The 13003-nt window shown below is 59.1% G+C and overlaps 1 protein-coding gene across 1 annotated transcript in view; it reads right to left on the bottom strand.

Moving 5' to 3' along the window:
• Positions 1-13003, bottom strand: part of HS3ST4 (heparan sulfate-glucosamine 3-sulfotransferase 4) — a 59523-nt gene that overhangs the window by 29107 nt on the left and 17413 nt on the right. The gene's annotated exons all lie outside the window — the stretch shown is intronic.

Here is a 13003-nt window from a genome sequence, read left to right as displayed (position 1 = left end):
CAATGATGGAAAACAGATTTGTGTTAAATACTGCCAATAATGTCTCGTAGCTCAAGGTTACGGCTCCTTGTGAGCGACAGCTGCTCGTAATCCAACGCTTTGAAAATACTGCTCTCCACTATCAATTATCCGGAGTTATTAGGCTTTAAAACAAACGGCACATCCAGACTTTGGGCCACATGTTTATTTTAGTCTTTCCTGCGATTGCTTTGCCCCGTCCCAGGTTTCTGAGGTGGCTTTGCAAACCCTGGTGAAGCGCGGGGCTGCCCACAGCACGCCCGGGCCCGTCTCTGCCTGAAGACGCCAATGGCTTTGGAAACCTGCTCCTGGGTGGCACAGCACGGCACAGCATGATATCGCATGGCACGGCATGGCACAGCACGGCATGGCACAGCACGGCACAGCATGGCATGGCACGGCACGGCACGGCATGGCACAGCACAGCATGGAATAGCACAGCATGACATGGCATGGCACAGCATGGCATAGCACTGTGCAGCACGGCACAGCACAGCATGACATGGCATGGCACGGCATGGCACAGCACGGCATGGCACAGCACGGCACAGCATGGCATGGCACGGCACGGCACGGCATGGCACAGCACAGCACGGCACAGCACAGCATGACATGGCATGGCACAGCATGGCATAGCACTGCAGCACGGCAGTGCACAGCATGGCATGGCATGGCACTGAGCGGCACGGCACAGCATGGCATGGCACGGCATGGCACAGCATGGCACAACATGGCACTGTGCGGCACGGCACAGCACGGAACAACAAACAGAAATGAAACTGAACATTAACGGAGCTTTTTCAGCCTCACTTAGGAAAGCGGCATTGCGAGGACGTCGCAAGACCTTTCCGCCCGTCTTTTTATTCCGAGGTTGCTCGCGCGCCAGCTGAGCCAGCGACTCGCCCGGCCGTGGCAATGCTCTGGCAGGGCACGAAGCAGCATGGGGGGCACGGAGCAGCGGGGGGCACGAAGTGGCATGGGGGGCACGGAGCGGCGGGGGGCACGGAGCGGCATGGGGGGCACGAAGTGGCGGGGGGCACGGAGCGGCGGGGGGCACGAAGCGGCATGGGGGGCATGGAGCGGCGGGGGGCACGAAGTGGCATGGGGGGCACGAAGTGGCATGGGGGGCACGGAGCGGCAGGGGGCACGGAGCGGCAGGGGGCACGAAGCGGCATGGGGGGCACGAAGTGGCGGGGGGCACGGAGCGGCGGGGGGCACGAAGCGGCATGGGGGGCATGGAGCGGCGGGGGGCACGGAGCGGCGGGTGGCACGAAGTGGCGGGGGGCACGAAGCGGCATGGGGGGCACGGAGCGGCGGGGGGCACGGAGCGGTGGGAGGCACGGAGCGGCGGGGGGCACGAAGCGCCGGGGGGCACGGAGCGGCATGGGGGGCACGGAGCGGTGGGGGGCACGGAGCGGTGGGAGGCACGGAGCGGCGGGGGGCACGAAGCGGCGGGGGCACCTAGAGATCTGAACGAGGGAAGAGCAACGTCGCTGACAGACCTGTGCGACAGGTAAGGAGTGCAAAATGCACGCGTGCTTGGGAAGGAGGGACCAAGGAACGGGAATTCCTACGCACTCATCCCGAGGCATTTTCTCAGTATATTAATTTGCAAGTCAATAAAGCCATGCAGAAGCCCTGTCCTATTTTCAGACTGCATTTTTGGAACAGTGTTCCCTGGGAAAAGAGCTTTGAGGTATGAGTCATTCCTGGGCATCACCTTGCCAAGAAGTGGCAGCAAAGTTGACCAAGTGCAGCAAAAGCTGTGAGCGGATCCTAAGGCGAGGCAGCCCTGAGTGTTCTGCGGACCACAGAGAGATTTACTGGTCCTACAAAAGCCACAAGAATAATGAATATTCCTGGCTTCTACCTATTAGCACTTTATTAAGCAATTACAGATATACAGACCTTTCTCTTATATAAAGCACTCCCGCATCACTGGTAACAGCCTGCAAATATTCCAGAGGCATAAACGGCGTAATTAATCAGGGCAGCACGCAAGGCTGTAAGGGGAAGAAATTACACAAGGAAACCACGGCGCGAGTACTGGAGAAAGTTTCCCGGGGGCAGAGCGTGTTCACCGGAGGACTGCGGTGCCCGGGACCGGGACGCTCCATGGCACGCCGCCGGTCACAGACCCGTCCCTGCCCGCGGCGCGTGCCAGAGGCAGCACAGGGAGCTGCCCGTCCCCCGGGAATAAAACCAGTCCAGTCGTTTTGACTCCTCTCTGCACACGCAGCAATGCTTGGGGCCGAACAGGGCAACAGTCCTGCAGCGGAGCAGCTGCTAACAGCCGCTCCTGCGCGGCCCGGGAGCGGGAGCGGGAGCGGGGCGGGCGGCTCCAGCCGGGCATCGCCGCCTGGCAGCTCCCCGGGCGCCCCGCCACCCGCTCTGCGCAGCGGCCGCCGGCGGAGCGCTGGGCTCCAGCCAGCCTCTGAAAGAGCAAAAACCACGAGGGGCGGGAATAAAATTACCCCAAGTCATAAATTCTATTTTTTTCCAGCAGCTTTGTCAGAAATTTGGACACACAGCAGCGAGGGCAATGGCATCACCGGACCTCTCAGGAGGCACCTGCCGGCACAGCCAACGCTCCCTGCGGACCTCGGCTCCCGCCTGAGCCGAAATCCGCTGCTCACGGCGGCGCCACCGTTCACCTGGTCGCGTCCCCCGGCAGCTCTGCCTGGGCTGTGCAAAGCGACACGGAGCGTCCGCCGTTACTGCCAGCCCCCCTTTGATCGCGGAAACTCGGCTGTCCTGCGCTCTGCGCCAGCGCTCCGCACTTCCAGGTTTGCTCTGCAGCTGTGCAAACCAGCCCAGCTCTTCAGAGCTGCCCCAGGAAATCCATCCGAAGGGCCGAGACTTTCTCAGCTGCTGCCGGCCGCTCCCCCGTGCCCTGCCTGTCTGCATGCTGGAGGGCAAAAGCAGAGGAGACACCGCCTGATTTTACAGTACGTGCTGGGAACTCAGTGCAGGAACGAGTGTCACCAACACAGGCTCCGTGCAACGCGTGCAGCTGCGAGACACGGCAAGGTTACCTCTACCTGCCGTCGCAGGGAGGGAGGCTGCGCTTGTAGGACGCGTCCCCTCAAACGCTGGCAGATCATTCGCTCTGCGCGTCCTCTTGCAAACAGATGTCTGTGCAGCGGAGCAGCCACCCGAATGCTAAAGCACTGCGCTCCCTGCGCTCCACAGAGATCTTATATTCGCTCCCAGAAGTTAATCTTTAAAGATTGTTAGCACCATCAATAACCGGTGGATGCGTGCAGAGCCGCCGGAGCTGCGGCGGGTCCCCCAGCGCCGGCGGGCCGCGGTGCGCCCCAGGCCCAGGGGTGTCCCGAGGCCCCCGCAGGGAGCCCGCGCTCGGTGCAGCCGGTGCCTGGGGGCAACGCAGACGTGGCCGAGAGCCGAGGGGATGTTTAGCTTCAATCTAGCAGAGAGATCAGCGTGAAGAGGAGGGTGCTCGGTGCCAAGGAACTGGAAAACCGCTTCATTTGCATTTGGTAAACAGCATGGTGCTGGGATGTGCTGCCGGTGGGGACAGTGTGTGCTGAAGGAAACGTGTCTCTTCCGTGGACCGTATGGCGCATTATGGTCCACGATGACTACTGGAAAACCAGATGCCTTTCCACAGACTCTGGTAATGACTCACTCCATGCTCGCAGAGCTCCTCCAGGCATCTCCTGAGAGCCCTGTTCATCTCCTCCTGAGGAGGAGCTGGCTCTGGCCATCCCCTGCTCCCATCTAGGGTGCTCCCGGACGCTGGCGAGGGCCGCGGGCATGGGGGCCCCAGGACTGCTTCAGACACGAGCTGCCCGTCGCTTCTGCAATCGACCCTCAAGGACTGCCAGGACACGAACGTTTCCGGAAAGCACCCCAGGTCACAGCAACCCCCCTCCAACCCTTTGAGTAGCTTTTCCATATTCATGAGCCTTATCATTCCCCTCACAAACTGCTGCCTGAATGCAAGTAGATCAGAAAGCAGAACCAAACAAAGACAGATTTTGAAGCCATCAGGGAATTGGCAATATCGTTTCTCAAAGACTCACTTGCCCTGGGCCTGCCCTGCTTATCTAAGCTTGTGTCCCAGCACTGCAAGTCCCAGGGCAATGACTTAGTCCCAGCAATGCTGGAGCAGCCTAATGTCCCTAATAACAGCTCCGGCGAAGTGGCTGGGACCAGGATAAATCCTTGCAGCATCTGCTGAGAGTGGCACACGGACCTCCCACGTGCAAAGTAACTAGGAGTGCCGGCTTCCTGCTAAAGGAGGGTGGGGGAAGAGCGGTTCCCAGCGAGCAATGGGTGGAGGCAACGGGTGCCCAGGCGAGCCAGCGCTGGGGCAAACCTCCAAAGTTTGCATTTATCACAGCATTTATCTAAATGCTGTGACTGGCTAGAAGCCGCTGCCTGGGCCGTGCACTCCGGCTGCGATGACCAGGCAACCTTGGCCACTCGTGACTTTCAGCCGTGTTGGAGCGCTGCATTCAGCATTTTATTAAGGAGACCCATTATCATTTGAAAAACATTCCAGACCTTGTCTGACTCCACAAAGCTTGTTCATGCTTTTATCTCCTGCAGACTAGATTACAGTAATGCCTTGCAGCTTGCTGCTTGCCAGGAGGGCTGATTCCCGGCCCTCGCATTTGTAAGGCTGTGCCGCGGCGCCGCCTGAGCACGACCACGCTCACCAAGGGTGCTTCCCGACGGGCTTGTTTTCAAGGTCGCGCTCGATCTTGGAAACTTCTCGAAGGAATGGGGCTCTTGCCGGCTCCGACGAGTGCAGCAAACCCTTGGCACTGCTGCCGCCGCCCGGCTCTGTGCTCACGGCGGGTTTCGTCTGAAGCGGGGCTGGCTCGGCCCCACATGAGCTTTGGTGCCTCCTCCGCCGCGCCGGGGACCGCTGCTCCGAACGGCTCCCCAGATTTCGCCCCATGCCGCAGGCAGTCACCAGCCCCTGCGCACCGGCGCGCAGCTACTGCCACGTCCGGGGGGAGAAACCTCTGCTCCCTTCCTGCAGCCGGGACGTGGCCCCAGAACCTCTTCCTCCTCCTCCTCCTCCTGGCAGCCCCGTGCAGCACTCAGCCCTCCCATAACCACCGCAGCTGGGCTGCTGGCTCGGCCCCTTCCCTCCCGCGTCCCCCCAGGGAGGAAACGCACTGGGTGCCAGCAGCCCGGCCACCTCTTGTCTCCACTCCCCGACGGCGTGTTCCCCTTCCCCTGCTCCCCAACGGCACGTTCCCATTCCCCCATGGCGCGTTCCTGTTCCCCTGCTCCCCAACGGCGCGTTCCCATTCCCAACGGTAGGTTCCCATTCCTCTGCTCCCCAACGGCATGCTCCCTTTCCCATTCCTCCACTCCCCAACGGCGCGTTCCCGTTCCCCTGCTCCCCAACGGTGCGTTCCTGTTCCCCAACAGTGCGTTCCCGTTCCCCTGCTCCCCAACGGCGCGTTCCCATTCCCAATGGTAGGTTCCCATTCCTCTGCTCCCCAACGGCATGCTCCCTTTCCCATTCCCCTGCTCCCTAACGGCACGTTCCCATTCTCCCATGGCGCGTTCCCGTTCCCCTGCTCCCCAACGGCGCGTTCCCATTCCCAGCGGTAGGTTCCCATTCCTCTGCTCCCCAACGGCGTGCTCCCGTTCCCGTCCCCCTGCTCCCGCACAGTGCCCGCCCGCCGGCCCCGCAGCCCCTCTCTCCGGGGACAGGGACCGTGCCGCGGAGCGCGGCCGCCCCTCCAGCCCGGGTGCCGTGTGCTGCTGGAGCGACGGCCCGGCAGCGCCGAGACCCCGACCCGCGCCTGCAGCTCCGGCTTTCCGGAGGCCGAACGCGGACACGCGCCAGGCAGACGAAGGGTGTTTACTGCCGGTGGTGCTGGCAGAGCGGATGCTTGGCACAGGGCAGCCGTGCTGGCCCGGGCGCCCTGCAGCACGGTGTGGGAGGAGGAGGAGGAGGAGGCACGCGGCGAAGGAACTGCCTTGCCCAGCCGGGGTACCGCGGCTTCACCAGCCCCATCCCCGGAAGCACGGAGAGGCGTTTACAGCTCCCCAGTTCATTTCAGCACACTGCAGCCAGTTTATCTGAGCTTCTCTGGCTCCCCCACAGCCCCTCCGAACCTTCCCAGATGGCTTTTATCTCTACACGACTGTACAGCAACACAAAGAGGACAACAATAATTTAAGATCCTCTTTGACTGCAGGCTAATACCAATTCACTCTGCCAAAGGACGGCGCTTTCCCGCCTTTATATAGCTTCTCTGATTTTTTTCAGCCTATGTAGATAATCTCATGCTCCTCATAAATGCGGCCATAAACTTCCCTCCCTCTGCCGCCTCGGGTGTGTATAAAACCCACAGGATAACCAGCGAGGATCCCAGGAGGTCCTGCCCAGGAGGCAGTTAGCAGCATCAGGCTTCCGTGTCTCCCTTGGTCTTCGAGCGGCCGTGGGGAGCGGAGCAGGTGGTGGCTTTGCCCGTGCTGCTCTGAAGGGCCGTAAGTCCCCAGGGCAGAGACTCGGGCGTCTGTCCTCAGCCGTTACACTCCTGTCATGGAGAGCTCTCGGTCTAACCGTTCATGCTCTTTGCGCGCTAGGTGAAGCTCCAGCCTGGCTGGCTGCAACTGTGCCTGCCATCTGGGAGGTCTCCACAGGCGCCGTTCCTGGCTGCAAACGTGCCGGGGAGCATGTGGCCACCCAATACGTGGGACCGTCTGGCTTGAAGTCAGTTCCTTCTCCTTCTATTTCAGAGCCTGCCCAGTTTGCACTGATGCTTCTCAGACGCTCTCTGGAAGGAAGTTCTGCTGAAAGACTGACAAGCAATTGATTTCTTCCCCCAAAGAGATTTTGAAAATATCAAAAACTCTTCCCATAGTGATGAAATATCAAAATCTTGGAAATGTTGTGAACCTGCAATGAATTGCTTGGAGTCTACAGAAACGACTATTCCAGAAAAGCTCATTTCAGCCCTGTTGGTTCTGTCTTTTTTCACATTCTCCATCTAAATTAATTAAGCCTTCAAATCTGGATGGTCATTTTCAAAATTTTTCGCTAGAGCAGTTGAAAGTAAGTGTTCTGCCAACTGTGAAACATTTTCCTTGAACATTTTAAAATTTGGAGGCTCATCAAAATCAACTTTAGTTTTCAAACTGTTTAAGTTTTGACTTAGCAGCTTTTTTGCGGGAAAAGAATGGCTAAAAAACCATTCCCAGCCATCTCTGCTGAAGATTTTGGGAGAGCAAAAGGGACTGGCATAGATCGCTGATTCTGAGCGAACCTCTCCAGCATCAGGTCAGAAGCATCCTTCTTCCTCTTGCTGGAGTGCAGACAAAAACTGCATGTTCTTGTAAGAGCCTCCAGCCATTAAGAAGACAAAATGTCGCAGGGTGCAGTGTTTAACAGCGCGAGGTCCCTGCTGGTGTTTCCCTGTCCGTGGGGTCGCACCTCGGCAGCCTGAGCCATGCTAGCGTCCCACCACCCTGGGACACGGCTGGCGTGGAAGCAGCTCTCCAGCTGAGCAGCAGGGAGATGCCACCATGGGAATCGGGGCACCTCGTCCTTGGAGCAGGTCTTCCCACGTGAGCCTCTTCCTTAACATCAAAATCTTCTGTCTTTCTGCTGTTTCCTCAATTTGTCTTTTAGAGTGAGAGTGCAAATCATCCCTTTATATTTTCTCTTGGCCAGAAATCTTGACATCTCACACTACTGGGAAGGTACAGAGATCCTTGGGAGTCTAGGGCTCACTGCAGGCTCAGGCTCCACAATGCCTGAGACGGTTTTGACCGTGGGACTTCAGGTTCTTCAGATTCTCTTGAAAATGTTATGCTTCACCTTCCCTGTCCCAGGAATTGCATAGGATCTCTGGTTTCAGCGCTGCATCCACAGCTCCTTCAGCAAATATTTCCTGGAATGCTCTAACAGAGAAGTAGCTTCCAGTTTTTCCAGGAGTCTTCCTGCTCATTACAGGTGCCTCCATCCTGCAGATGACAAATCACTGCCTGAGCGTACAGGCTGCACAGCATGTCTCTGGTTGAGTTGAGATTTCACCCAGAACCACATCCCCATGAGTTATTATCAGTTTCATTAGATTAATGATTGCAGAATCACTAACAGCATAGCAGATGAGGCATTTATTTTTGCATTCGCGTACAGTAGCAACCAGTTGCATGGTTTTGCTTAAATCAGGACCAGAGACTGACTGGAGACTGACAGAGTGAGGCATGATTTCTTGCCGGCTTTAGCAGCAAGGAGGCAGATTTATGATGCTTAAAAAGACACAGACTGGACTGGGAAATGGACAGAAATCTTCTTGGTCTGCATGTATTGACACACAGAACTTTAACCCCTTGAGTACTGTAACCTTCTTTCTACTCTACACTGAGACTGACTGACTCAAACTCCCCTAAAACAACAGGCTGAGGAAATGAAATTAGAAAACATTGTCTCAGTGCCTAGTCATCTGTGTTGTTAACTGTCACGAGTAGACCACATGCTGGGCATACAGAGATGCAGGGAAGCCAAGAGATTGCTTGTACCATCAGCACATCTCATGATATGTCAAGTTTTACTGCCAGGTCTCAAGGAGGCTGCGAACAGGGAACACAAGGACGTGGTGGAAGCGCAGCTCCAGAGCGGCAGGAAGGGCAGGGAGCAGCCCGAGCGCGGCGAGGGACACGCAGGGCAGGTGCCGCCACCTCCTGCCAGTCCGCGCGGTGCCCCACGGGCAGGCACGAGGCGCCCGGACCCAACCTGGCTGGCGCCAGCAAGGGAGGTCGGGGCGGGTGGCTGCCTCGGCCCTGGGCAGCTCGGGCGTTTCCTGAGAGCTAAGGATGACCTTCGTGTGCTTTCCTGCTTTTCCTATGCTGCAACCCAGTGCTATGTGGAATAAACGTCATTCTTCATCCCGAAGCTCCTCTGGCGCACAAATAACGGAGTGAGCCAACGAGCAGGGACCTCTTCCCTTGGGAGCGGGGAATTCAGGAGGCTTGCGCCAGCAGACCCTTGGAGCACCTTTCACAGCATCAGCTGCAGGGTCCTCTAACATGGGGTGGCCTCCACAGCCCGAGTCAGCGACTGTGCAGGGGACGGGTCATACCCCCAGCTGGTAACTCCTGCTCGTAGGTGGTAACCAGCACCCAGGAGCCTGCAGCAGGAGGGAGCAAATCCACACGTTACACAGAGCACATTTACCCAATGAAGTGGGGCACCAGCGCTGCACGTCAACTAGACCAAGGCACGGTGCACCATGCAGAGCAGAGGTGGCACTGCCGGGGCTGCAGCCGCGAGGGCCGCGCTGCCCCGGCACGGGGGACGTGGCACTGCCGGGGCTGCAGCCGCGAGGGCCGCGCTGCCCCGGCACGGGGGACGTGGCACTGCCGGGGCTGCAGCCGCGAGGGCCGCGCTGCCCCGGCACGGGGGACGTGGCACTGCCGGGGGTGCAGTCGCGAGGGCCGCGCTGCCCCAGCGCGGGGGACGTGGCACTGCCGGGGCTGCAGTCGCGAGGGCCGCGCTGCCCTGGCACGGGGGACGTGGCACTGCCGGGGCTGCAGCCGCGAGGGCCGCGCTGCCCCGGCACGGGGGACGTGGCACTGCCGGGGCTGCAGCCGCGAGGGCCGCGCTGCCCCGGCACGGGGGACGTGGCACTGCCGGGGCTGCAGCCGCGAGGGCCGCGCTGCCCCGGCACGGGGGACGTGGCACTGCCGGGGGTGCAGTCGCGAGGGCCGCGCTGCCCCGGCACGGGGGACGTGGCACTGCCGGGGGTGCAGTCGCGAGGGCCGCGCTGCCCCGGCACGGGGGACGTGGCACTGCCGGGGCTGCAGCCGCGAGGGCCGCGCTGCCCCGGCACGGGGGACGTGGCACTGCTGGGGCTGCAGCCGCGAGGGCCGCGCTGCCCCGGCACGGGGGACGTGGCACTGCCGGGGCTGCAGTCGCGAGGGCCGCGCTGCCCCGGCACGGGGGACGTGGCACTGCCGGGGCTGCAGTCGCGAGGGCCGCGCTGCCCCGGCACGGGGGACGTGGCACTGCCGGGGGTGCAGTCGCGAGGGCCGCGCTGCCCTGGCACGGGGGACGTGGCACTGCCGGGGGTGCAGTCGCGAGGGCCGCGCTGCCCCGGCACGGGGGACGTGGCACTGCCGGGGGTGCAGTCGCGAGGGCCGCGCTGCCCCAGCGCGGGGGACGTGGCACTGCCGGGGGTGCAGTCGCGAGGGCCGCGCTGCCCCAGCGCGGGGGACGTGGCACTGCCGGGGCTGCAGTCGCGAGGGCCGCGCTGCCCTGGCACGGGGGACGTGGCACTGCCGGGGCTGCAGCCGCGAGGGCCGCGCTGCCCCGGCGCGGGGGACGTGGCACTGCTGGGGCTGCAGCCGCAAGGGCCGCGCTGCCCCGGCGCGGGGGACGTGGCACTGCTGGGGCTGCAGCCGCGAGGGCCGCGCTGCCCCGGCGCGGGGGACGTGGCACTGCCGGGGCTGCAATCACACAGTGCCAGCTACGCTGGGAGGTGCAGCCTCACGGACAGGCTGCACAACCCTTGGCGCAAGGACCGGCTTGGGCAGACGGGCTCTGGGCCCTCCTGTTGCGGAGCGCTGCTCCTCAAAATCCACTGCATTTCTCTTTAACGAGCATCGGTGAAACTCAAGGCTGTCACTGATGCCTGTGAATGCTTCCCTGAAGCAGCAGCTATGCAGCGGCAGTAAAAGATATGCTGACACAGTCTACCTTTTCGGTGCTCGTTCAGCCTAAATCTTTTAGTGCTTTGTCCTTCACTTGTGGCTGCTGAGAAGCAAACGGGAGGCAGCGAGGGCAGATCGGCACGCCTGGGAGCGCGGCTGGTGCGAGCGGGCGCGCGCATCCGCCCGGAGCCCACGCTCGAGCCTGCAGCGCTGCGCCGGGAACAAGCCTGCGCTCCCGGGAAGCTGCCACCCACCTACATCTGCTTCCTCGTGAGCACCCACCGGTGCCAGACCCACGGCGTGACCCGCGAAGCCCCTGACTGCCACGCTGCAGCCCTGCTCCTCAGCCCTGGCTCCTCGAGAATTAATGCTCTGGCTATCGCACAGAAACCCGACGTAAGCACAAAAAGGAATGAGCAAATGATAAAATGGAGATGAATTTTAGGAACCAGAGAGATTGAATAAAGAAATGAGATGCCAAAATAAGCAATCTAGGCACAGGAAGGATGCATTTTGACAAGGGCTAATATTTTATGTGGAGCAAATAACTCACTAGTAGCAGATATGCACATTTAAAATGTAGTACTAGGAAGAAAACACTGTTTTTCCTGTTTCTTGTTAGAGCCCTTGACAAGCACAACATCTGCACCGTGTACTCGGCATTGCATTATACGTAAATACACTGCTCTTTCCTGCCCTTCTCCTTCCTCCTCCCTGCTAGAGCCTGGAGTTTTGAGACAGGATCATTGCTCCAGCTCTTAAAATGCAGAGAAACTCTTTCACTGCATAAATGACACAGCCCAGTTCATAGACTGTAAGCGCAGAAGAGATTTGGATCACGCATCTCCTGCATCTCATCTCCCCGTCACACCTGACACTGGACTGTGCCTGCTGAGCCCTGCCACAGAGGGAACTTCCCTCTGTTAGGAGATGCTCTTCAGTTCAGCGCTTTTAATTATTTATGCTTGTGTGGTTACCACGCATCTGAGGCCGAGTCCATCCCAGAGGAACAGGGCACGCTGAAGGACTGCTGAAAATTTCTCCGTTTGAACAATTACTGCAGGACCCAACCTGCAGTGCGAGCGGGAGCCTGGACTCCTGCCGTGCTCGCCTTCCCGTTGTAAAGGACTTTGCCACAGGGCACTCAGGATGCCTTTCAGAGAACGTGCTCCAGCAGGCTCCCAGCGCACTTTCTGTGCCAGGCCATCTGTCTGCGCTCTCCATCTCTCCTTGCCGCAGCCAGAGATTTGCACAACTGAACACGTTTAACTGTCACTGAAATCTTCCTACCTGGAATGACAGCTGTAAGCCTTATCTGCATTTAGGAATTGTGCTAAGCCAGCAGATCCCCTGCATATTCCCTGTTTGAAACCACACTCTGAAAAGCTCTGGCAGCAGGGCCACATGCAGGGAAAGCCCTACATCTTCAGCCTACAGATAAAGCTTTGCACCATATAAGACATTTCACTATTTGATTCTGGAATTTGGCATCGAACCAGAAGAGCACTGAGTTATCTTAAGCTTTGTAAATGCAGAGATAAAGCATTAGCAGGGGAATTGTTCTTAAATCAAGGGTCAGAGGCACATGGGGAAAAAAGGTTCTTACAGGGTGCTCTCCCATTAACTTTGGTGGGATAAGTGCATGCTTACGCACCCCACCCTTGGGAAACTGGAACACACTGCTATTAAGCTGAAGAGCTTACTGAAAAACTACAGCAAACCGATTCGCCCAAGCTCCTAAGTACATAAAAGCATCAAAAGGTAAAAATGTGTTCTAAACTATGGTTATTAGTTAGGATGATGGATAGGGACAAAAATCTAGTTATGCTGTTTCCTTTGCAAAAGGTTGCTCACGGCTCATGCAGCACGAGCAAACTGCTGAACGCGAGACTGGTTTACCCAAAGGACGGCTTACGCCGGTGGATGGTTTAGGGACCCACATCCCCGGGAACGCAGGCAGGAAGGCGGCAAGTCAGTCAGTGCTGCGCTGGTGCCCACCCGGGCTGCCCCTTTTGCAGGAGATGGTGAAGAGCTGATGGCTGGTAGGAGCTAAGCAGCTAAAACAGGCGAGCTTGAAATACTCTCCAAGAGAGAAGCGAGGCAGCTGCTCAAGGCTTGTGGCAGCCTGGAGCTGCATCTCGCTCAGGGAAAGGTGCCGCAGCAAAGGAGACCCTGTGTCTGATCAGGAAGCTCAGTCAAGAGCTGGAGTGTTTAAACAGCAATAGCAAAAGTGCTGGGAAACAGAAAACAGGAAAGAGCAAAAGGCTTTTAAACAGTGAAAACGTTCTGCTACGGAGGAGGAGGACTGAAGAGGGAGGATTAGCCAACTATAAAT

The sequence above is a fragment of the Rhea pennata genome, chromosome 15, assembly GCF_028389875.1.
Source record: "Rhea pennata isolate bPtePen1 chromosome 15, bPtePen1.pri, whole genome shotgun sequence".
In the NCBI taxonomy this organism is placed as follows: domain Eukaryota; kingdom Metazoa; phylum Chordata; class Aves; order Rheiformes; family Rheidae; genus Rhea; species Rhea pennata.
The sequence above is the reverse complement of the archived record's forward strand: the minus strand, read 5'-3'. Positions and strand labels throughout refer to the sequence as shown.